The following is a 24,735-nucleotide window of genomic DNA, read 5'->3' as shown; positions in this document are numbered from 1 at the left end:
TGAATTAATTCATTTAAGGCCCATTCGTGTATAAATGACGTTTTGTTAAGCATTTTTTAACCTCCCCCGAGGATAAAAATTAAAATTGAATTTATATTTTTAATATCAAATGTGAGTCTTTTTTCAGATTAGAATTTACACAAAAACAAAAACAGAACTTATTTAAATATTAATTTAATTTTATCCGCTTAAATATTTTTTGTAAATTTTAATTCGTTTTTTCCCCTCTTTTGTTCATTTTTTTTGCAGATATTTCAATTTGTTTTGTTGAGCTGTAATTGCCATATGAACAAAAGCTGCTAGAAAGGTAATTAGTTTTTTAATATTATTATACAAATATAATTATAAAGTATTATTATTTGCATATATTTTATGCAAATTAATTTCAATTAAATTTATGTATTTAAAACATATTAAAGTAAAAAGTCAGATTTTCAGTAATTTCAGCTAAAAGTTTATATACTGTCTAATTAAAAAATCTTACGAAAATGTTCTCGAAGTGAAATGATTTAGAAAAGAGAGTTTTTCATTAATTATAATTTTATGACAAATCATTATTTACTTTAGTTCTCTTGCAACTTGTACCAATTATTCAAAATACTAAACAAACAAATATGCAAAGTTAGATCATTAGTTTTTCATTAAATATTTCTTTCCCTTTTTCCAGATTGTGTACGTTACAAGTGTGTGTTTGACTTTGATGTTTTCGTACAATCATCAATCATATCAAAAACCAATTCTAAGACAGCATTTCCTTAGAAATTAACATTAGACATGTTCTACAATCAACTTTCATCCTCCTTTATAAAATAAAATGTTTTTAAAATGAGCATAAAACTAAAACATACATACTTAAACTACTACCACACACATGCTTCGCATCTAATTCGTCCTTTTTGGTTTTTGTCTACTTTGTTTTTTTTTTGTTCCCTTTTTTACAACATCATCTTTATTCAAAAACTCCTACTAGATTTGGCTTTACATAAATATGAAGGAAGTAGGGTGCATTGTTAAGGTAGTTGAAGAGCAGGATTTAAAAAAATCTTAAAATACCCGGCAGGGCTTTCAATTTACATTTGATTCATATTACGATTTAAGCTATATGCAAAATGTTTGGTCCCAAAATAAGATTTTATATTAAGTTTTAATCCAATTTTAAGTGTTTTCGATTAAGCGCATTATCTTTGGCCCCAACAAACCGCGTAAATCGAGGGTTATCAGTATATATAATTAGTAATGATTGCTCAAACTTAAGGCTATGTTTGAGCTCCAAATAAGCTGTTTAATAGTTGATCTATTCCATGATTTAAATTTATTTATACCCACCATCAAAAAAGAAGGGGTATGTTGGTTTTGTTTGAAACACATCGAAATATTGGTCTAAGACCCACAATAGTATATATTCTGGGCCCTTATTAGATTCTATGACAATCTAGCCATGTCCGTCTGTCTATTGAAACACGATAGATTCCAAAAGGAACGAGCTAGAGAGCTAAAAATTTTACATAAATATTTTTAGTGGATGCAGTTCGTTTAGTATTGAAAATCAGTTTCACCTAGCCCCCTTATAAGGTCCCCTTCAAAAAAACCTATAACGCTCATAACTTCTTTCAAAATTCCATTATAGCAACGAAATGGGAAATTTATGGGAACTTAAATCTCTTTGCTTAATTTTATAAAGATCGGATCATAATTGACCCTACCCTCCATATAAGGCCCCTCTCAGAAAATGACTTTAATGCTCATAACTTGCTACAAAATTTTAGTATAGCAACGAAATTCGACATATACATGTTTAATATAAACTAAAATCTCTCTGTCAAATTTTATGAGGATCGGCCAATAATTGACCATACCCCCATACATAAAAATAATTTAAACGCTCATAACTTGCTTCAAACTCCCAGTAAAGCAACAAAATTCGATATAAGCAAGTTTTATCGGAACTAGAAACTGTCTGTAGAATTTTATAAGGATCGGTCTATAATTGACCCTAGCCCCATGTAAGGCCCCTCTTAGAAAATGACTTTAACGCTCATAACTTGCTACAAAATTCCAGTATATCAGTTTGACATATACATGTTTTATATAACCTAAATCGGCCAATAATTGACCCTACCCTCCATACAAGGTCCCCTTCAAAAATGAGTAAAACGCTCATAACTTGCTTCAAATGCCAGCAACATAACTCTACATAAAAAAGTTTTTTTGGGAACTTAAATCACCACACCTAATTTTATAAGGAATCTACCTCCCATATAAGGTACACTTCAAAAAATTACTATATCGTCCACAACATGCTTCAAAATTTCAATACAACAACGAAATTCGACATAAATATGTTTTATCGGTCAAATTTTATAATCGGTCTTAAAATTTAGAAAAAAGTGTCAAATTCTTGCAGTAAAATTTAGAAAAACGAGCAAGTTGTGGTAATAAATAATATAGTATAAGACCATTTTCCAAAATTCACTTGAAATATACGGCACATGATTTGATGGTGGGTTTATAAGATAAGATTCTTTTAATTTGAATTAATCAATTAACTCCTAAATTTACCCACTTTGTACGTAAAAAAACACAGGTATTACATGATGTTTTTACAAGACACATTAAATCCAAAAAAAGTAAAAAAGAAATACAAAAAAGCTTTTCCTTCTCTTTACTAAATCGTATACGCTTTTGCCGCAAAAATGTAATAAAGTGAATGAATGACTAGTGTTGTTGTCTGTCCGTCCGTCCGTCTGTCGTTGTAGTAGTTTTAACAATTCCAGCAGCAGTGTCAAACCGTAGAAAATATGTATGTGTGCGTGTGAGTGTTTTCCCGTTTCCGAATGTATGTTTAGGGTTGTCATCCGGTTGGTTACCTTTTTCACTCTCTCTTCTCTCTTTCCTACTTAACTTCTTTACTCATTTTCTTGTTTTGTGGGTTAAGTATGTGTTAAACAAAGCATCATTTATTAAATAAAAACTAAAAAGAACCTACATACATACATTCACACAAAAAAAAGTTGAATGCAAAAAGTGACAACGTGATTTGACTTAATAACAACACATACACACATGCAACTCTGAAACATACAAACTCTTATGAGTAAGTATGAGTAAGTATGAGTAAATATATTATAAAGGACTTCTAACAAAAGTTCAACACAACTGAACTATTGGTAGAAGACTGTAAAAGAACACATACAGACACCCACATTAACATGCACACAAAAACTTTGAGTGATAAACAATATTTTTAACATGTTTTTTAGTTCTCCAAAAAGCAAAAAAAAAAAAACTAAAGCATACATTTTAACATGAGATGATCTTAAAAGCATCAAATTTGTTTGTATTAGTAAATCACATCTAACCAAAAAAATATTCCAGAGAAAAAACTGAATAAATTTTAATATTAAATTTATAAATTTGTTTAAGTATACGTGTCATAAATATATTTATGATGAAAATCCTATTATTCATATTTATGACTTATAAGAGATGTTACTGGAAAAGATAATATAAATAACTATAAATATAATATGAGTTTCAATTCTATTTAGATTTTAAAAGACAAAATTAAATATTTGTGCTGAAAATAGTAGATTAAAGGCAATATTTAATATGGTTTTAAATAAATAGATTTTATATAATTTAGTTTAGATGGTGACTAAAGATTTTATTTCTCCAATTAAAATTTTATTTTTTATATTTTAATTCTTTTAAAAATAAACACATTTATAAACTTCATAATGGAAAATCTGAGTACTTAATTTGATTGAAGTTTTTACTACAAAATACTAAGATAGAGTAATTTGTACTATAATTTGGGGACTATAAGCGATGAAAATAATATTTTTTTAAAGGATGTTCCAATGATATTTTGAAAATACTAATCAAAATATATTAACCAAAAGTATGACGAAAAATTCTTGACCCATAAATATTTTACATGTTTCTGGAAAATTATCTGATAAAAATTAATTTCCTTAAGCTAAATTATTCGAATGCATAAATTTGTTTTTAACTTATGTATATGAAAAATTTAATCCACTTAAGAATTTAACCTTAAATTTACAAGACACACCAATAATTCAGTAATAGTTTTCCTACATCATCCCTTGCTGGGTATTCTATTTTTTCTGCCCACCTCTGTCTGTAATTGTAAACATCCTGATTTATATTCATTCACTGTCTTTGAACCAAACAACCTAAGAAGATTTAAATCTGTTTATGGTAAAACACAAATAAAAAATGTCTATTGTTTTCAACAATATTTTATCGATACGACAGTATAAAAAACGAAATACTCGTAAACCAAATAGAAAAAAATACAAAAAAAAAGAATAGAAGAAAATCCATGTTAAGTAGTAGTGGTACGATAGTTGTAGTTGTAAAGGAAGAAGCAAAAGAAATAGTTGTTGTCATCATCTGAAAATAGGGGGAAAAGCTGGATACAAAAGTCTTGTTGATGTTGTTGATACTCTGTATTTTGTGTAAAATAATTTAAAGACAACAAACAAATACTTGGAACTAAAGAAACGATGAAGCCAAAGCCCATAGACATAGAACAAAAATCTATTGATAATAGCAGCTGCAGCGGCAACAAAAACAACTACATATGTATATTGTAAGTAGGAAGATAGATAGTAGAACAGGACAACATCCTGGAAAATAAAATTTCAATAATGCGGTTAGTAACTTTATACCAACCAATATTACAATATTATAAGTATGTTGTAAGAATTCATGTGTGTGTATGGTTGTATACTTGTATGTGTAGTATGAATACAATACTAAGTATGGGTTACTGGTTCAATGATCTTTATTGAACACATTCGCCAACAGCAACAACAGAAACAATAAGAAGATGTTTACAACTACTATTTACCAATAGCAATAGTATTGTTGTTGTTGCTGCTGCTGCTGCTCTGGCCTTTGCTGTTGCTGCTTACTTTATACTTGTATTCATCTGCAGCTACAATTTTAACTTGGTTTCCTTCCTGTAAATATTAAATAGTTTGTGTTTTACTTGACTTTTTACACTTGTATTCCTAACTCTAGTACTTTTCAGTGTATGAGTTTAATACAATAATACTCTTTTATGAATATAAGTGTACGAGGGTGTAAATCGGAAGTTTATTTACTTATTGTAGGCAAAGGAAACGCAACACAATTATCGGGTAGTTGAATTAATAAAATAAGCTCCTTAAAATGTCTTGAACCAAATTCTAAAAACTCCTTTCTTAAAATAAGTAAATCTGTAAATATTGTCATGGGAAATGATTATTTTTTTAATCTAGTGGATTTCGAATGTACTGTTCTAAGCTGATGCGTATTACAGTAAGATCATTGTGCATCGATCGAAACAAACAGTAGTCCGACGGGTATAGACGTGGACGTATGAGTCAAAACATCGTAACAAATGTTATCTTAATGGTTTTTGCACATATGCGAAGAGTACGGTTTCATGTCTGGTCACATTTTTCGCTCAATGCTTGCTTCAAACTAATCGATGATACCAAATCCTTCTACACTTTTACAACACACACATAAAATAAAACCGAATTCCCGACAACTATTGAAAGTGGTTTAAATAGTGGTTTGGCGGTTTTTAGAATATAATCAAACCCTTTAAATTTGAAATAATTCTTTGTTGCAATTTTTAAAACTTAAGGGGCTGCCCTCCCAAAAATTTGTGTGCATGTCAAACTCATTTTAGATTTATGACTAGTGTTTTATACATATAACTTCATACATACACACCTACAATATTTTTTCCTCTTTCTCGAAATCTTAAAATGCCCTGCACTTATAAAAAACTTAAAAAATCCAAAAAATAGTAAACTAAAAAAGCTACTAGTTATAATGTTTAATTTAGATTTTGAAAATGTAAATAGCTGGCGATTATAAGATCTTATCATGACTCAATACCATTTATAGAGTGTCATATATGTGTCTCCTTACACTTTCCGCCATCAACATAAAATTTAGTCCATATTTAAATTTAATGAAAAACAACACAACACGGAAATAGTTCTAAGCATTGCAGGGCTGTGATTCTTCTTCTAAACATGTGTTTATGTATAAATATCCTTTCTATTCCTTTATCTATTTGTTTGTATGCGGGTGTTATTAATTCAATAACTGATTTTTTTCTCGAACGTATTTCATTCTGTCATTGTGTGTAGTTTTTTGCCAATAATTCTTACAACTCTTATTAGATTTGTTGGAGTGTGTATGCATTTGTGTATAATGTGTGTGAGTAAATCTTATTGTGGCTTTATTTTCTTCATTCATTCATATTTTATCTTCATCTTGTTCTTTTTTATACAAGTTGTACTTACTTTTGTTTGTTTTTTTCTATTTGATATTAACCTAGTTTTTATTGTTGTTGTTTTTCTAAAAATTTATGTTCAATTATGATTATTATATTTTGTTTGTTTTTATACTTCTTGTATCGGTTTTTTTGGAAGTTCGTTGAAAGGATTACAATTTCAAACAATCAATTTATTTTTCCTCATTTCTTAAACAGCTTTGCCACACTCACAGAAAACACAATATAGTTTTATCCATATATTTTACTTTACCAAACTTAAGTATTTTTTTAATAAATTAAGGATTTGTTTAATATTGTCTACTTAGCAAATACTGTGATTCACTTAGTAGTTTTACGTTGAAAATAAAATTTTTTATAAGAAAAGCTCTTTAAATATTCACAATCTTATAATATAGCTTTCATTAAGGAGGGATTTTTGGGAATTCGAAAATATAAGTATCAAAAGGTTAATAACCCTATATTTATAATTATTAAAATTTATTACTTAAACTTTACCTAAAATCAGAATATTTCAATTCAATACATCATTATACACATGTAGCAACACACCAAATGCCCAAAAGTATGCTTCAATTTAATGTTTAAATTAAACCCGCATACATATGCTGTATTTCTGTGTTTAATTAAAAGAAACTTTTTAAAGTACAACAAAAATGCGAATAAACTATGCAAACAATTTTGTTGCTTAAATTTTTATTGTCATTTAGTAATGTTGAAGAAATAGTTTTCTCTTTTAATTTTTACCAGAAAGAAAAAACAAAATTTTTCTGCTTCTACTCTCAAGCATTTTTTTATTATTATTGCAGTCGTAGATGTTTTCGTTGCTATTGCTGCTGCTGCTACAAAGGTTTTTGTTGTTTGTTTGCAACCTGAATTCTGTAAATTGTGTATGACATACATTTTTCGGGGATCTAGGTTACTAGATTTTATGTTGTATAGTAATACTACGAAAGACGGCCTCAACGTTTACGTATAGTATTTCATAGGAAACTATGCATTTGCTACACATACACATACATAGGATTCATATTAAAACGTACATATATTTGTTGCTATAAATGTATGATTTTGCAACAAACCAACATGCGGTATATGCTCATTTACGTGAACTTGTGTCATACTCTACTTATTTGTTTTATATATAAATATGTACATTAGGGTGTCCCGTGGACCACTTTTTTTGTAAGAATGCGAGAAAAATAAAAAATATTTTTTTTTATTGAAAATTCTGATCTGAGTACAATATATTAAAAAACATGTCTGCAAACTTTCAAAAACGGGTCTCAATTCAATTCAGTTATTTTGTATTTATAGCGAGAAAAATAATTTCAGAGTATTTCCGGTTCGCAAAACGATTTTAAAACTTCTTAAATCTTTTAGAAATGGTTCTCAAAAATAATTTTAAATTTTTTTAGAGTATTTTTGGTGCACAAAATGAGATTTAGTAGATTTAAGAGACATATTATTTTCGAATTTTATCGAAAAGATTGCAGGATTTTTGTTGGCATATTGCACTGAAAATCGCTGGTAGGGAACTGAAGCCCTTCTCAAAAAATTTTTTTTTTATTTTTCTCGTTTGAGAGGTATTCTTAGAAAAAAGTGGTCAGCGGGACACTCTAATGTACATAAATACATACGTATGCTACACTTGTGTTTGTGTGAGTAAATGAATTTAACTCTTTTTTCCACCATTCTTATTCTCTATCTCTTATATTAGTTTCGGTTGTTGTTTTGTCTATGAATTTCAATCAGATTTGCAACAATTTTTTATTCTAGACGGGAAAATTGTACTTTTGTACGTCTTTTTCGTTTTGGCATAATAAGGCTTAGATGTTTAGTACTATGGGTAGGTAATTTTCCTAACTTTTAACTGTTGCTTAAAAGTGTAGGTTGAAAATGGACAAACTCTCCAAATTAAACTAGGTTCACAAATTAGCCATATATAAGTAGAAGGGATTAGTACACTGAGGGAAAAACCCGGTAGAAAAGTACCGAAATTCATACAATACTTTATCAAAAGTGAGCTTACCACGTTTGTTAACATTTATACAACGGATGAGTATAAAATTTAAATAACAAGCAGTTATAGTTTTAACAACCACCGTTGTAGTTTTGACAACGTATCATTGTTATTGCATTAACGCATTGTTGTCATCAAAATGACAATAAATAAATGTTATAAAAAACTAAACTAAAATTTGCATAGTTAGCCACAACCAGTCGTAGATCGACTCTGCGTTTATGATTTAACAACGTTATGTATTATTTATTATTTTTATATTGATTTGATAACGACATAAATTTTTATATTTTTGTTGTAATTTGACAACTATTCGTATATACTTTGACAACGGATGTTATTGAAACATTATTCTAAGAAAGGACCTTTTTATTACTTGATCCAAATTGACTTAGGAAAAGTACCTAATACAGTACTTTTTTTCAAAAGAGGCAAAACTGTGGCAAATTTTTGTTTGTTTGAGTGTGTGGTGGTTTGAACCAAAATAAAAGAAATATACAGCATTGGCAGGCAACAAAAACAAGAGGAAAATCTCATTTATATTCAGAATGAATTTTGTTTTTTGTTTCACCCTTTTTTGTTGATGTTGTTGTAGATATTTTGTTTTATTTTTGCTGCTGTTGTTTACTATTCGTAGTGTATATTTTCATTGCTGTTGTTGAGTATTGCAATGTTTGTTATTTTTTGTTTGTCTTTCCGTTTTGTTGTGTTTACTTTCAACTTTTAGTGTCCACTTTCGTTGTATTTCTCTCTTTGTTTTTATTTTCATATTCTTGTTTTTTCAAGTTGCTTTGTGGATTTTTTGTTGTTATGTTTTCAAGTTATAATCCTTAACGTAAAGTAAACTTTGTGTATTAAACCCCCCTCCTTCCATCTCTACCCCCAACCGCTGTAGTAAAATTTAATTGTTAATAATGAAACTTCATTGTCATGTTTTTGTTCGCAAATGCAAACAAATTTACGCTGACACTTTTTTTGATGACCATGCAAGAAAATGATGAGTTTGTACTAAATTTTTAGTTTAGGTTTATTTTAGCATCGAACTGAAAAAATAAAATTTGGTGAAAATGTTCGTGCTTTTAAAATTAAATTTGTAGTTTTAAATAGTTTGGCAATTTTATAATAGTTAGAAAACTATTTTCTCATTTTTTTGTTCATGTATTTTTGCCATAAGCTTTTGTTAATTTTACCTGTGTACTCGAAACTAACCAATATTGATTTAAACTTTCGAAATAGGTCACATTATTATCAAACCCATACATCTTTATTAGATATCATATGGTAATGTATGTTTGCGTGTGTGAGTGCAAGTGTGTTTATGTGCCTCTGTGGTTTTATTACCACATCTGAACTTTTGTACTTATAGCTATACCCTGCAGATAGTGATGGATGGATTTTCCGATTTTTCATTTAGAGAATCGAAGGGATTTTACAAAACTATTGTCATACAAAAAGGTAATATATTCTAAAACGAAGCGGTTCTAAATCGGGACTATGAATAAACAACTTGGTTTAGAAGGTTACAGTGGTTAATTTTTTTCATAGACAACATTGTCATAGGCAGCAATTGCAAGTGAAGTGATTTTATTTGTAATTCGGTTCTTGGTAGACACATATACATACCTATGCTGTAAATATACACAAGCTATTTAAAAAATTTACACTCATGCCCTTAAGTTAAACCTTGCAGTTTTATTTAAATTTAAAATAAAAATTATTTAAACGTGGGATAATTGATAATTAATAAAATATTTTTGTCACAATTTTTATGAGAAAAGATAGAAATGTTGTTTCGGTATAAAGGATTTTAATAAATGTAGATTTTTTAAACTTCCCTCGCATTTTGCACTCAATACTCGTTAACATTTGTCTTAATTTCATGAGTATCGTTTTAAGTTTGCATTCCTTTTAGTTGGTTTTAAATATTCCAATATTCCCATAATACGGTTTTACGGAATGACCACAATCACCATATTTTTTCTGCATTGTTTCCTTCATCTTTAACTTCTTCATTATTTATAAAGTAAATTAAAGTTTTCTTGTTGCTGTTGTCGTTGTTGGTATAATTTCCATCAGTTCCTGATGTTTTCTTATACGTTTTTTCTTTCTTCATGTTCATTATATAAAGTGAGTATTTTCATAGTTAATTTTACTTTAAATACCATTTAAATATTGCAACTGTAGTGTTGTAAGCATCCACATACATACATATGTATGCATATGTATACATAAATTGTTGCTACAAGTTGTTGCAAATCAGAGGTTTTAAAGTGTGTAGTCATTTTCGAACTACTGAAATATCATAAAAGGTATCAGCTAATTTTTAAGTTTTTTATCAAACAAAACATTCATTGAAATATCTTTAACATAAAGCAAGTTAAAGTAATTTTTCATTGCTGTTGCAGTATGTGTGAAAATGTCCTTCTTGTGTTTTAAAAAAAAGGTAATAATTCTTTATTGTTGTTCATTATTTTCAATTCTTTTATCCCTTAAGTTTGTTACGTCCTTTGCCAGTTCCTCTGGTTTATTATTAATGGTGTAAATTTCTTTGTTGAATTAAAAATAAAGTGTTTCTTTTTGGAAAAAAGTTGTTATTTTAACTCATTAATTTGTTTTGAATGCAATTTTTTCTCCACATTTCTTGTGTAAATCATTTTATGGTTGAATAAATTTAATTTTTTTATTCTTGTAATCATTAAATACTGAGCAAAACTTTAACTAACCGGACAAATATTTATCAGATAAAGTTGTTAGCATTCTAGCTTCGAGAAGTCTATACTTGATTAAGTCTTTATCTCTTTAATAATTTGACATTTTAAATATAAGCTATTTCAAAATATTCGTTTTAAAATATTGGTTAAAAACTCCTTAATTAATAAAATAAACGTTTTATTTTTTGCTGTAGGTAATTAAGCAAATCTTTGTTTGTTAAGATCTTTCAAAAACTTTGAACCCTTAAAAATTCTAAAATTTCACCCACATAATTACGTTTGTCTCCTTTATGTCAAAGAAAAATAGGTCACTTTATTTACTAAACATTTTCTTTAAATATTTATTCTACAAAATGTGTTTTTGTTTGTGTATGAGTGAGTTAGTGTGTGTGTTTGTCTGGCTGTGTATAATTGTTTGTTAACTTCCTTTTGTATGTCCTTTAATATTTAAATACCACAAAACTTTGTTTATTGGCCATCCTTATTTAACATTTAAAGTATTTTAAAAGTCAATATTTATTTAGGATTTATATATAATTTGATGCTGCAAAAACATCAACCAAAAAACCAAAAAAAAGAAAAAACAAGTAAAAGAGTTATAGTTTGACATAAACGAACATAGAGATACTCTATTTCGTTAACGTTTAAGTGCTTTTTGTTGAAGGGCCTTTGATAAGAACAATTATGAATCGATCTTGTTAAAATTTTACTGACATTTATAGACTGTCTGCCATGCTCCTAGAGAATATTCTTGTAGCAAAACAATTTTCTAAGTCAAATTGGATGACCCTTATTGGTGTAGTGAACACAAATATACTTCACTCCATAATGCTTTAAATACATTAAGGATCCATTTGTACTTGTAAGATTATGTATGTAGAGAATGTGTTAAAGAGAGTGTGTGTTTCTGTCTATTCGTTTTTTGAGAGCAAAAGGAAAAGAAAATAAAAACTAAACAATGTCAAACATAATTATAACAAAATACGTGTGTATTTTTTTCTCACACAAAGGAAAAAAGAGAATAATAAAAATCTTTACAAACTGTTACAATAAAAAACACGTATACAATGACCCAGACTATTTGGTAAAAGTACTGACACACTCACAAAATCATGCAGACATTCATACATTCAGTGTACTCTATAAAAACTTTTTTTGAAATGACAAAATATAAATAGCTATTTTTTTTTTTTTTTTTTTTTTTGTCAAAAGCCAGTCTATTACATTTTAACTTTATTTTTATATTCTATAAAGGATTTTTATTCCTGCTGTTCTTCTTTCTGAGTATGCTACATATTTTGCGAACTTTTTTGTGTGTAAAATCAAAACCATTTGTCAAACAGGATTTTAACACTGTATACCGACATATTCATAGATACATTTATACAACAAAACCAGCAAAAAGTAACAACAATCTATTTATAAACATAGATATATGTATGTTTTTTTGTTTTTGTAATTGTATGCTGCTGTCAGGTTGTTGACCACAATAAATAAAATAAAAAATTTTTTGCAATTCAATTGATTTTTTTTCCTCTTTGGAAGCTTACAGACAAATCAGGTTAATATTATTTAACGTTTTCAATAAATGTATCAATATTGGGGCATTAGTGGGGAAATAAATGGTGTTGAGAAAGTTTAATAGTTTTTAAATTTAATAAGTCTTAAAATCAAGAATGAAAAGTTTAAGTTTTTTTAAATTTAAAAACTTTTTCCAAAAATAGTACTTTTAAGAGTAAAAAGTATCAAATTGCATGTCGGCGGTTTTATCAGTGTATGGACTAGTCTAATTTATGGACTAATGTTTTGACTAGACTAGTTTATCGACTAAATAGTCTAGTCTATTAAATAATCCGAAGACTAGTCTATAAATTAGTCTATTGACTAGTCCATTGGATGGTTCATTGATTGATGATTAGTCGATACAAAAGTTAACAAAATATTGGCAAATATTACAATTTTATTACATTAATAATATTTATATTAACTACAATCTATTTGGATCTTAAGCACGGGTTGGTTCAATCTTTCAAAGGGTCTGGGAAGAGCTTATCTAGGCGACAAAACGAAGTGGTCTGTGACCACTTGAGATGAGGGATGAATAAAGATAGGTACTGGGCCCAATCAGACTGTTGCTTAATATCCAACATCCCCTACGGCCCACAAATTTATTTTTTTATCAAAACCAGTATTCCCAAAAGAAAGTGTATCAATTAAAAAATCACATAACAAAACCATTTTTTTCATATTTTGTACTTTCACTTGTAACTAAAGTTCTTACTACTATATCAGCTACATACGTTTAAATACTTAACCTATATTTTTAAAATAATAAAATTGATTTCGCTTTATTATTATTATTATTCATACTTTCAATAAACTTTTTATTACAGCACACTTAGCATGTTTTTAAAATAAATTTATCAATGAATTTTGAAATGTAAATAAAAAATAAGAAAACGTTATGCAGTAAATATTAAATTTAAATACCTCCTTAAATTATACTGCAAAAAAGAAACTACATTCAACTCACTTTTATACTGCTCACAAAACTATGCTGTTAAGATACTCATTTTCACAAACAAGTGAAAGTTGATGGGTTTGAATGTATGTATGTATGTATATCTGTATTTGAGAGGAGTATTCACTCACTCGTACAACAATTTACCTTATAATAACATAAAATTTTATGAATGTTTTATAATAATAATGCATATTGCAGTATAAAATTACACTGTTGTTAAACCAAAAGCGGAGAAAAAAAACTCACAGGTACATGTGTATGTGTGCATGTAAGCACATGAGAACGTTTTTTTTAACACACAGCGAACGACAAGATGAATTTTACGATCTGTTCTCTGTTGCATGTGCATTTTGTTGTAATATACATGCATACATATAGTATAATATAGGGTTGTTGCAGTTGTACGGTCGGTCGCTGTTTACGTTGTAATTTTGTTAGTGGCAAAAGTTACACTAGTGTTGCTGATGACATTATAAAAAGTGCATAGGTGTTTAACATGTGCATATGTATGTATGTTTGGTTGGTGTTAGCGTGTTTTCAAGATTTTAAAGTGTGTGAGTGTTTAAAATATACAGACATCATGTAACAATATAGAATACACACATATATAGGAAAAAACATACATTTTTATAGTAAAAGTTCTGCAATATAAAATCTCACAACAGTTGGCTTTGATGATGAGCTTCATGCTGATATTCATCCACTCACACAATCTAACGTTTTGTTGAGTTTTTATTTTAAAAAACATACATTATTTGTAGTTAGGTGTGAGTGTTTATGTGACTTTTATAGTTTGTTTGCGTCTGTAAGAATGATTGTAAAACCAACCACACAAGTGTCACAAAAACTGCCAAAGCATATGAACGCTTTTCTTTTTCTGTTTCATTCTTCTGTTTTCATTTTTTAGCTTTTGTTTTTTTCTTCATTCTTTTATTGAAAACACAGAAAATACACAAGACAATTTTTATATGGAAAACTTAGTAGTTGTTGTTTTAGCCATAACAGTGGTAAGAATATTCTTATATTTTTTGTTTGTTTGGCATTGAATATTTTTTTATGAATGAATATGAATGTTTGTTTATATTCAGTGTATGTGAGTTTGTTTCATGCATCGTAACATACTTTTATTGTTTGCTTGTTTATAAAAACACAAAACGCACATTTACACCCACATTACGCGTGTTTGTAGGTGCTTTCATTCAAAGGATGTTGTAGTTTTGCTGCTGTTGTTAATGGGAATATGTTTATTTTACCGTAAAATAATTTTATTTTTATAGTTTTTTTTTTCTACTTCGCACTCACTTAATTTGACATCGTTATTTGTACGTCTTCCCCTTCTACATGTGTTTCCTTTTGCCTTTGATGGTACATATTTAATTTAGCTGAATTGACGAATTTTCCAGCATTTTGCTGAGGTTGATTTTCATTGCACACCAAACAAAAAATAATATGTACTCATATGGGAATGGATATAAGAATTTAGTGGCACTAAAGTCTTGACTAATTTTACTAAGGTCGATCATAAAATTTAATTACTTTTGTTTTTTTTACTGAGTAAGATGTTATGAAACTTCTTAATTAGTATATGTATACACCTACAGAAAAAGTAGGGGAAATGTAAACAAATTAAACAAACTAACATCCAAATGTTTAAAAAATACTAATTTAATACAAGGGATAGGAAAATAAAATCCAATCAACAGGCTAACTAAAAGGTTATTCAAAAGACTAGACCAACGGTTCCCAAAAGGGGGTCCGCGGACCCCTAGTGGTCCGTAGCAAAATCCTAGGGGGTCCGCGAAGACGAACGAAAAAAATCATGAATAAAAAATATTCTCTATATGTTAGAAAACATTAAAAATATCTCCAATTTTTTCGTAAATACTAAAATACACAATTTTTATTCAATAATCCCAGATTTGTTGGTGACTTTTTGAATTTTATTGTTTCGGTCGTTTATCAGGATGAAGCTAGGCCCTACAAATTTATTGTTTTACTTTTATAAAGTAAAGTAGTACGTGATTTGTAATTTTTATAAATGTATATGTATCGAAATAAATGTTTTTATCAGAGACAGAAAATAATTATTATCTATGAAATTTTTGCTTAAAAAAATCAGTATGAAGAATCGTCCTAGAAATGTTTTGAATGTACCAAAATATTTCCCAGACCTTTTTTAATCGATTTCTTCAATAAACTTTTTTTCTTGATTTTTATAATAAAAATTGAAAATAAAAATTATTTTTGATTTTTATTCTATTTGTTTCAATAAAAAAATATTTATGTTGTTTCTAATAATACTCATTCAGTAATTTTTATTTATTCAAACAAAAAATAGAAATCAATCAATGATTTTTATTTTTCAAAGCAAAGAATAAAAATCACTTAAAAAATATTAATTTTCCAATTTTCGAATCTAATTTCTGCAAATTTGGTTGATGATATCAGTGGTAAAGAAATTTTACCAATTTTCTATTAATCTCTGTTTAAACCCGATCATTTTTAATGTGTTTTAAGGGTAAATATCGCATAATGAGTTTTAATTAATTTCAAAAAATAAAAATCATTGCCTGATTTTTATTTGTGCCTTATGGTTTAAAAATTATTTGTGTTTTTTATTATTGATTTTTATTTTAACATCAGAAAATTCATTGCGTTTTGCGTAAATAGTCAAAACCACGCCGTGAAATAATTCGTAGGTATTTTAAAATTCAAATTTAAGATCCAAATTCACAGTACATTCGCAAAGAGTTCAGATCATATTTTATGTGGGTAACGCATTTCGCAACAACATCGAAGAAGTCACATATTTTCCCGAAAACTTAGCTTACATACTCAACTCACTCCTATGCAATCGCAAAAAAATTTGGAAACATGACTCTTTAAGCACATGTCGGCAATACTTGATAAAGAAACCTTTTCGCTACCTTGACGAGAAATGAACATGAAAGCTATCACGATCATAAAATTAAACATCGTGTTAGAAGTCATTCTATATTTAAAACCATGCAATTGAAAACATTTCCGAAATACTAAATATTCTCAATGAACGGGAATATTTTATAGGGTTTATGGACCAGGACTAAAACAATTTTCGGATGAACAATTATTTATAACAATAAGATATCAAAATATGTATGGGGGTCCGTGAAATTAAATAAATTCCTCAAGGGGTCCGCGAAGTAAAAAACGGTGGGAACCGCTGGACTAGACTATACAAATTACTGGTCTATACAAAGCAAATTGTATTATCCTGAAAGCCAAATTATTTCAATTGGCCAAACATTTACTGATATTCTATATTGCGCAGTCATAGAGATAGTTTTTTGATTGTGATAAAAGCAGTCTTTCCTGCAAATGAAGTTATTCTACGCAATGTTAACTTGGATTTCGACTAAATGTCCAGAAAATAGTCAGGGTTTACGCTGTTCATGCTAGCCATGCTGAGAAATTTTCTTTTTTCTATCAGTTTAATAATATCCGTCCATAAGTCCACATTTTAAACTCAATAAGCATCAAGTATGTCCCACATGCTTTAAAATTTAAAAACTATAAAATTTTTGCCACTCCAACTTACACATCTTATCTAGTCTATTCATAATGAAACATTCAACATTTAACACAGTTTCTGTTCTTTTCATTTGATCTAAGTTTCAAGTTCTTTTCTTTTATCCCTCATTAAACTGTTTCCAGTAGATTTCTATTAAATTGTTGCACTATTAAATGCTCTGTGTTCTTTTTGTAAATACAAATGAACAAAAACACAACGGCACTCTGGTGTGCTAAAAAAAAATTAGCACCCTTTTGTTTAATCGAAGCGCCTTAAATTATGCTATGACATTTCATTCCTCTTTCCTCATTTATATTCTTATAAATATATATTTTTTAACATTTCCTTCACTTCGTATCATTTTCTTGTATACATTTGGCTTAAGTCCAATAAAATTGCACTTGTCTAAACCTTAATTCGTTTTTTTCCACCGCTCCTCACTTGTTCTATACTCGCTCCCACGCCTTGTGATGCCATTTCAATCCGTGTCCATTTAACGTGAAGACATGATGAAAATCTAGTCATAAGACTTAAGTGTAAAAGAATAATATATATTTGTGCACAGATATGTATTGTAAAATTGTATTTGTAGTTGTAAAAAAAATTATTTGAAATTTGTTTGTTATATTACAAAACAGTTAAGGGAAATAAACAACAATAACAAGTGAATGAATTAATCCTTTAGGGGGAAGTAGGAAATTTTTTAAAAATAGGAGGGGAAATTAATGGTTTTGACATTAATTAAAAATATCACAGGACATACAAAATTTATCATACCCAATGTAATTATGAAACTTTACCTTAATATATTAGGATAACGGAATATTGCGAATTCAATTTAAAATTTCCCCTTAATGGGTTAACACCATAAAATATTCCACCATTTATACTTGTAACAATTGAATGTTATGGTTATCTGGTTATGTTGAATGAATTGTTTGACTTAACGACCATCTATCTGTCTGTATATTTTTCTATCTCCCTACCTCTCTTTCTGTCTTTAGTGTCTTTGTTTCTCTTGTGCTCACATTATTCATAATAATAAATTAAATTTTATTTTTCCCTCTTTATTTCCATGCCAATGCCTGAAAGTATGCAATTTGTTGGTAATGACTTGAAAGAGTTATTTTTTCTAATATTTTTATGTAGATTTTTTTTGCACAAAATTGTCTTTTCTTAGGAAAATAAAACTAAAAAAAAAAATCATAATAAAATTAGCTTTATTGTTCAAGAAAATTGACAAAGAAAACAAGAGTTTTTCTTAAGAACAATAATAACAATTTAATAAAAAAAATATGCACAAAGACGATAGATAAGCAGAAAAATGATTTTAAAATGAGCAATTTATATTATTAGAAGAAAATCATTAGAATTATGATTAAGGGTTTGTGGGAAAATTTAAAACAATTTATTTAATTTTTATATTATATATTTAAGTAAATTTGGCTATTGTATTTTGGACTAATGTAATTTTCTTTTTATTCTTTTTTAGGTAAGTCACTTTATTAGAAAGCTGTAATTGAAATTAATTTTATTATTGATTGATACACAAACAGGTTAATTTTCAAAGTTAAAGTTAACATAACATCGAAATAATTGTATCAAATGTCAATTACCAATTATAAAATAACTAGCATACCCTGGGTGCTTCGCTACCCTAACATAAATTAAATTCATACAAAATTTTGTTTACTTTTATAGAAAATTTAAATTGATTAAAAAGTTGTTTTAATGTTTCAGTTTTTTTACGTTCAATATCACGTGAATAAATTCGCATTCAATAAGAAGCTATAAAGTACTATAAAATACCTCATTTAATCAAAAAAAAATATGTTTCTGTGTTTAATATCATATATAATTCAAAAATATAATTTGATAAATGAAAATTACCAAAAGTCCCTTTCAGTAGATTCTCATTCACTAAGGTCCCAACATTTTAAATTTTATTTTCAATATCTATAAATATCGTAAAAATATCAAAAAGTACCATCTGAAAAACGAAAAAGTACAAAAATCTCTCTCAATAAATTCTCATTTAATAAGGAGCGTGTGTCATGTGTTCCGGTTAACTATTTGAAGAATGGAAAAGTACCTAAGAGTTCCCACTTATATATATATCACAGATAAAACTCAAACGAATCAAATCTGCATTAATTTGTTCCAGAAAAATTGTGCTTTCAAGAAGTACCAAACAATTTACTCCAATTTGATCCTATAGAGGCCTTAGTACTCGAATTCCAAAATAATATACCAACAGCTTATTTTGTGTGAGTAAATAAACTACTTTTTCAAATTTTATAAAAACTGGCCCAATGAGTTTGAATGAAATTAAATTTCCCGTTTTTTTCCCTTTTTGGTACTTTTTTTCCCCTATGAAATAGCAAAAATTTTATTACATTAAATATTACAGAGTTAGTCCGTTATTTAATAGGAATAATTCAATAAACCGAAAAAGTTTTCTTAATGTGCTAAAAAAAAGTACCATAAATACAGTTTTCTCCCTTTTTGACCCAAAAAGGACTGAATTGTGGAGAGATGTATCCAAAATATTTATAAAAATTTTATTATGTTAATTAGTTAAAAAGTTATAAAGGGCCAAAAAGGTACCAAAATCACCTTTCTTACACATTTTCACCCCTTAAAAGTACGAATTTCAAAAAAGAACCAGACACCCATCTGCTTATTTTAAGAGCAGATACAGGTGCACTTACAATTTTTCTTCTATCACTAATTTTGTGTTAGATAATTAAGAAAAGCGTTTTCACGTTTTTTCCCATAAATGTACAAATTTCCAAAAATCCCTCCTTAGTGGATCTACATAACCAAAAACACATCTACTGTCAAAATTTCATGATTCTTGGTTCAGCCGTTTGGGCTGTGCGATGATGAATCAGTCAGTCAGTAACGCTACTCTTTTATATACATATATAGATTGGAATGTAATTAAAATATTATTTAAAAAAGCAGTCAGATCAGACTTATTATACTTTTAACGTTCTGCATTTTATTTTTAAATTTAATAATTTAAGAACAATTTAATATAAATATGTATGTGTAGGTTCCCTTGCTCTTAATCGATTTTCTACATGGTCAAACTTTCGTTTTCGTATTATTTTAAATTTAGTTTTAATTAAAAACAAATATGTAGAGAATCTGCTATGAAATTGTATGCGCCGAAATGCCTGCTTTATTATCTACATATAAAAAATCCGCCTAATCTATTGCAACATAATCATTGTTATGAATTCCTTGTACACGTGTGCCTTGAAATAATAATACACACAAACACATATGTTCATGAGAATGTATGAATGTTTTTTTTCTTTGATGTTTTATAATGTAAACTTGCAAAAAAGTACAATGCCCATCAAGTTGTTAAAAGTGCCCCTTTACTCTCTTCCTATCTATAAGTTTCTCTCTCTCTCTCTGTCACTGGCTGTATGTTTTCTTTGTGTTTTGGTTTAAATGCATGTAGTTTGCATCTAGATAGAGTTTTGCTTTTTATCTTTTATTTTTAACCCCTTAAATTTTTCTATTTTTTAATATTTCTTTTGTGGGTTTTTGTTCTAATTCCTCGTTTGGCAGTTTTAACTGTGTTTTCTGTTGCATACTTTTGGTCATAAATTTTTTATTGTTCTAGCGCCTTTTTAAGTATTATATTTATTGTTTTTGTTAGGTCTTCGTTTTTCTTATATTTTTGTCATAAGCTTTTAACAATAGACACTTATCAAAAGCAAAGACCATACTTTGACTTCTATTACAATACTATCCTTACTACTGCTTACAACCATAACTCTGTAGATGTATTGTTTTTTATGCTTTTGTATAAGTTCTGAAATAGTTTTCCTATCAAAGACATTCTGACTTGCTATGTAGCATACTTTTGAGATGGTTTAATTGCTTAATTGTTAGTAAGAGCAATGTTTTCAGTTCAAGGCATTGACTGACTGAAGTGAAAGGACAATTTTCAAAGTAATTTGTTTTCAAGTAATCAAAGTTTTTACAATAACAAATAAAAATGCGCGAAACTAAATGCTTTTAATATAAAAGATTTTCTTTTTCAAAATAAAAGCATTTAATCCCTTTATCTATGTATTTAAAGACTAATCAAATAAACTAATTAAATGTTCTATTTTAAGATTTATTGAAAATTCAATTAAATAAATAGTTTTACAATTCAATTAACAACAAATAAAAAAGTAATTCTACGAACATGCAATTTGCATTAATAGTATTAAAATTTTACTGCATATTATTGGGCATATTGCTGCTTACTAAAGCATATTTTAAGTGCTAAATTGAAAAATGCCTAAAACAATTTAGTTGCCTACTCATTGTGTACGTGTGTACGTTTGTATACATACATATTTATAAAAATTTTTGGCCTACATTAACTCTTTGGAATTGAATTGAATTTCATTTTATTTTGTAAAATATTTCCATATAATTTAAATTGAAAAGCATGCATATTGTTGCATATTTTATTCTACACTATATTTGTGTTTTGATTATTTTAATTTGGAAAATATTTTGTTTTTAAATATATACCTAAATAGATATGTTTTTGTGTTGTATTACTGCCTATTGGCACCCTAACTATTTATACGTATTTTAAACTAAAGTACTTGTATTTGAAAAAAACTTTTTTTTTTTTGTAAAACTTGTTAAAACAAAATAACAATTGAAGCATCTGTGAAAACATAGAAAACAACTCATATTTTTACATACAACATTTCGTGAAACAAAGTCAAAGTAGGCTTTCGATTTTTATAAAAAGGTGGCCAGATGAACGAAATTATGAATACAGTACTACAGGTTCAGTTATTTTACCCATTTGTCAAGATTTATAATTTTTGGAGAATATACTTTCATTTTTTGTGGTGCTCTATAAAATGGAAATTATGTTATTTAGTGAATTTTTGACATCTCTTTACTATGAATTCTACAGACTTAGTCTTGGTCGCCTTAATTTATTTGCAAATAAAAGAAAATTTATTTTTTGTTTCGAAGCCAAAGTTTTGTTTTAGGTTCTACATACATCAAACTTATGCACATTCTCGGTTCACATCCTATAGTACGAACCAGAAGTAATGTTTGGTGAAACTAGGTTTACAATAACTCTAGACCCCATATAAAATCAGCTTAACTTTAATAATTGACAAATATTAGTATTGTAATCAAATTTGAAGATCAACACAGAAAAAAATGGAATTCAAAATCAAACAAAAAATTCATAAAGTCAAGTATTTTTTTTACTAAAATAGGACCTATCACGAAATTCGTAAAATCAAGTACTCAAATTCGTAAATTCTTTATTGAAAAAATTTCAGGATTTTTCTTATTAAAATAATGTACTATTTACGAAAAACATTAATAAATAATCGCAACATTTCCAAACAATTATTTTACTGAAACAATAACACAAGTTATTAGTATTTGTACTGAAATTCAAGCAAATAGGTTATCTGAAACAGTTAAATTATTTATTGTATTTTGGCAATAATAATAAGCAAAATTTTTTATTGAATCTATAAAAATTTTGTTTAAAAATATATACTAAGTTTTAACAAAAATTTTACAAAAAATATTTAAAAATAAAAGTAGTAAAAAAAATACATATATACTTTCAACATTTTTAAGAAAACGTTTCTAATTCTAGAAACTATTATTTTGTACTGTGAAAACTGAAACACTTATACATTAAATGTTATAAACCAAATAAGAATTATATCATTTCATTTTAGTACATTCCAAAACTGGTTTTATTTTTGTATTCCATATGCTGACATAAAAATAAAACTCAAACAAAAACATTTATTGAATCAGTAAAAATATTTACTGAAAATTAAATTTATTTCAATAAAGTGTTTGTTAGAAAATATTTTCCTTCTGTGTGAACATCAAACAAATTCGTTATAAACCCAAATAAAAATATTTATAAAAATCGAAATTAAATTTAAGCAAACGATTGTTAAGAAAAAAATTGTGCATATTTTTTTCTGTGAACCCATAGTTGATTGTAACCCTCTTATAAGGCTCCCTAAAAATAAATCTAATAAAAATGTGAATATGAAGATGAAATCTGATTAATTATGTATTTAAGAATTAATTGTGAGGAAAGGACCATTATAGCACCCGGTCCCATGCTAGACCTTTGGTGCAGGGTATTATATGGTCGTTAATGACCGCAAATATTTTCCTACTTGTTTGTATTCTCTAGTGGAATATATTTTTTCAGTATTTGTAGTTGTTTTATGTTTTAACAGTTGCAGTTTTAAACAACAAAATATTTGCAACCTATACAATCGCACTTATACTCACAAATACACATTCACAAATAGATAGAATACAATTAAACAAGTTGAAAGAGTAGTACATTTATGTACATTAGGATGGCACAATTAAAGTTCCTAAGCTCTAAAATTGTAGGATAATACAAATATATGCCGATAATTATATATAATAAATCATATAAAAATCAATTTGATTCAATATTAAAAATATTAACATCTTAGTATAAAATATTAGCAAATAAAAAAGCGACCACCCTAATCAAAATGATTGCAAATGTGAGATGTTGAGAGGATTTAGAAAAAGTCTAAGTGAGTGAGTTTTTGAATTAATGAAATAAAAGAAAGAGTTGTTATTATTATTGTTATTTTATTTATAGAATGAAGGTGTGATGTTGTATTTGGTGAAACTAGTTGATGCTCACCGTAGCTTTTGCTAAAACCAACTAACTTGTTTGTCCTTAAAAATAGATGTTTGTATAAACATGAACTGACATAATAGTTTATGTGGTGAAAAAATAAATTTAAATGAACACATGTTGTGTTTAAACCGAACAAAAATCTTCATCAATGAATGCATGTTAAACAACTTTATATTTTGTGGTTTTTACTAATATTGTTTACGTTAGTTTAACCTCTGTTTAATATATTTGTTTTTGACAAAAACTGTACATTAGAGTTATTATTAAGTTTGTGTTTATATTGCGTCTGTATTTTATCTTAAAAATCTCTGCATTATTTAACTGTACCGACTCACATACATATGTATGTGCATTAGGGTGGCCCCAAAATGGAAATTGCTGATGTTCCCGTCGAAAATGAAAATGAACTAAAGGATAAAAAGGTCCTTGGAAAGGTTTCGTGAAATATAAAAAAATTGAAAACCCCTTATAAAAGGAAGTTTACCAAATATTGACCCAAGGACAAACATTTTGTATCTTTGAATGAACCAAGCTTTCATTTTCGACGGGAACATCAGTAACTTATTTTTTCCATACAAACGGGGCCACACTAATGTACATACATGTCATTGTTGATAAACATAAATTGTTCTTTTTTATGCTTGTGTGAGAGTAAGTGCATACGTATACATTGGGATTCATATGAAATTTTTTTTATAATTTTTTCAACAACATATTTTCTCATCATCCTTATCGTATTTATCATGATTATTATTAAGAATATTATGGTGTCATAATAATATTTATATTTGATTATATTGTATGCGTGTCAGTCAATCTCTTGTGTGCTAGAGAGTTTTATGAATATGACATTGCATAAGCATGAGGGTAATATGTGTGCAACAATAGTGTTG

The 24,735-nt window shown here is 27.7% G+C and overlaps 1 protein-coding gene across 2 annotated transcripts in view; it reads left to right on the top strand.

The window, feature by feature from the left end:
* LOC119608399 (palmitoyltransferase app) overlaps positions 1 to 24,735 on the top strand; it is a 138,914-nt gene that overhangs the window by 66,747 nt on the left and 47,432 nt on the right. The window contains exon 4 of one of the 2 annotated variants that reach the window (XM_037962850.1): positions 250 to 307. The exons of the other annotated variant lie outside the window; for it this stretch is intronic. The gene's annotated coding sequence lies outside the window, so the exon portion shown is untranslated. The remainder of the gene's footprint in view (positions 1 to 249; positions 308 to 24,735) is intronic. 2 annotated transcript variants of the gene reach the window in all.

The sequence above is a fragment of the Lucilia sericata genome, unplaced genomic scaffold (assembly GCF_015586225.1).
Source record: "Lucilia sericata isolate MDLA Ls3-8-SP2 unplaced genomic scaffold, ASM1558622v1 Contig000021F_arrow, whole genome shotgun sequence".
In the NCBI taxonomy this organism is placed as follows: domain Eukaryota; kingdom Metazoa; phylum Arthropoda; class Insecta; order Diptera; family Calliphoridae; genus Lucilia; species Lucilia sericata.
The sequence above is the reverse complement of the archived record's forward strand: the minus strand, read 5'-3'. Positions and strand labels throughout refer to the sequence as shown.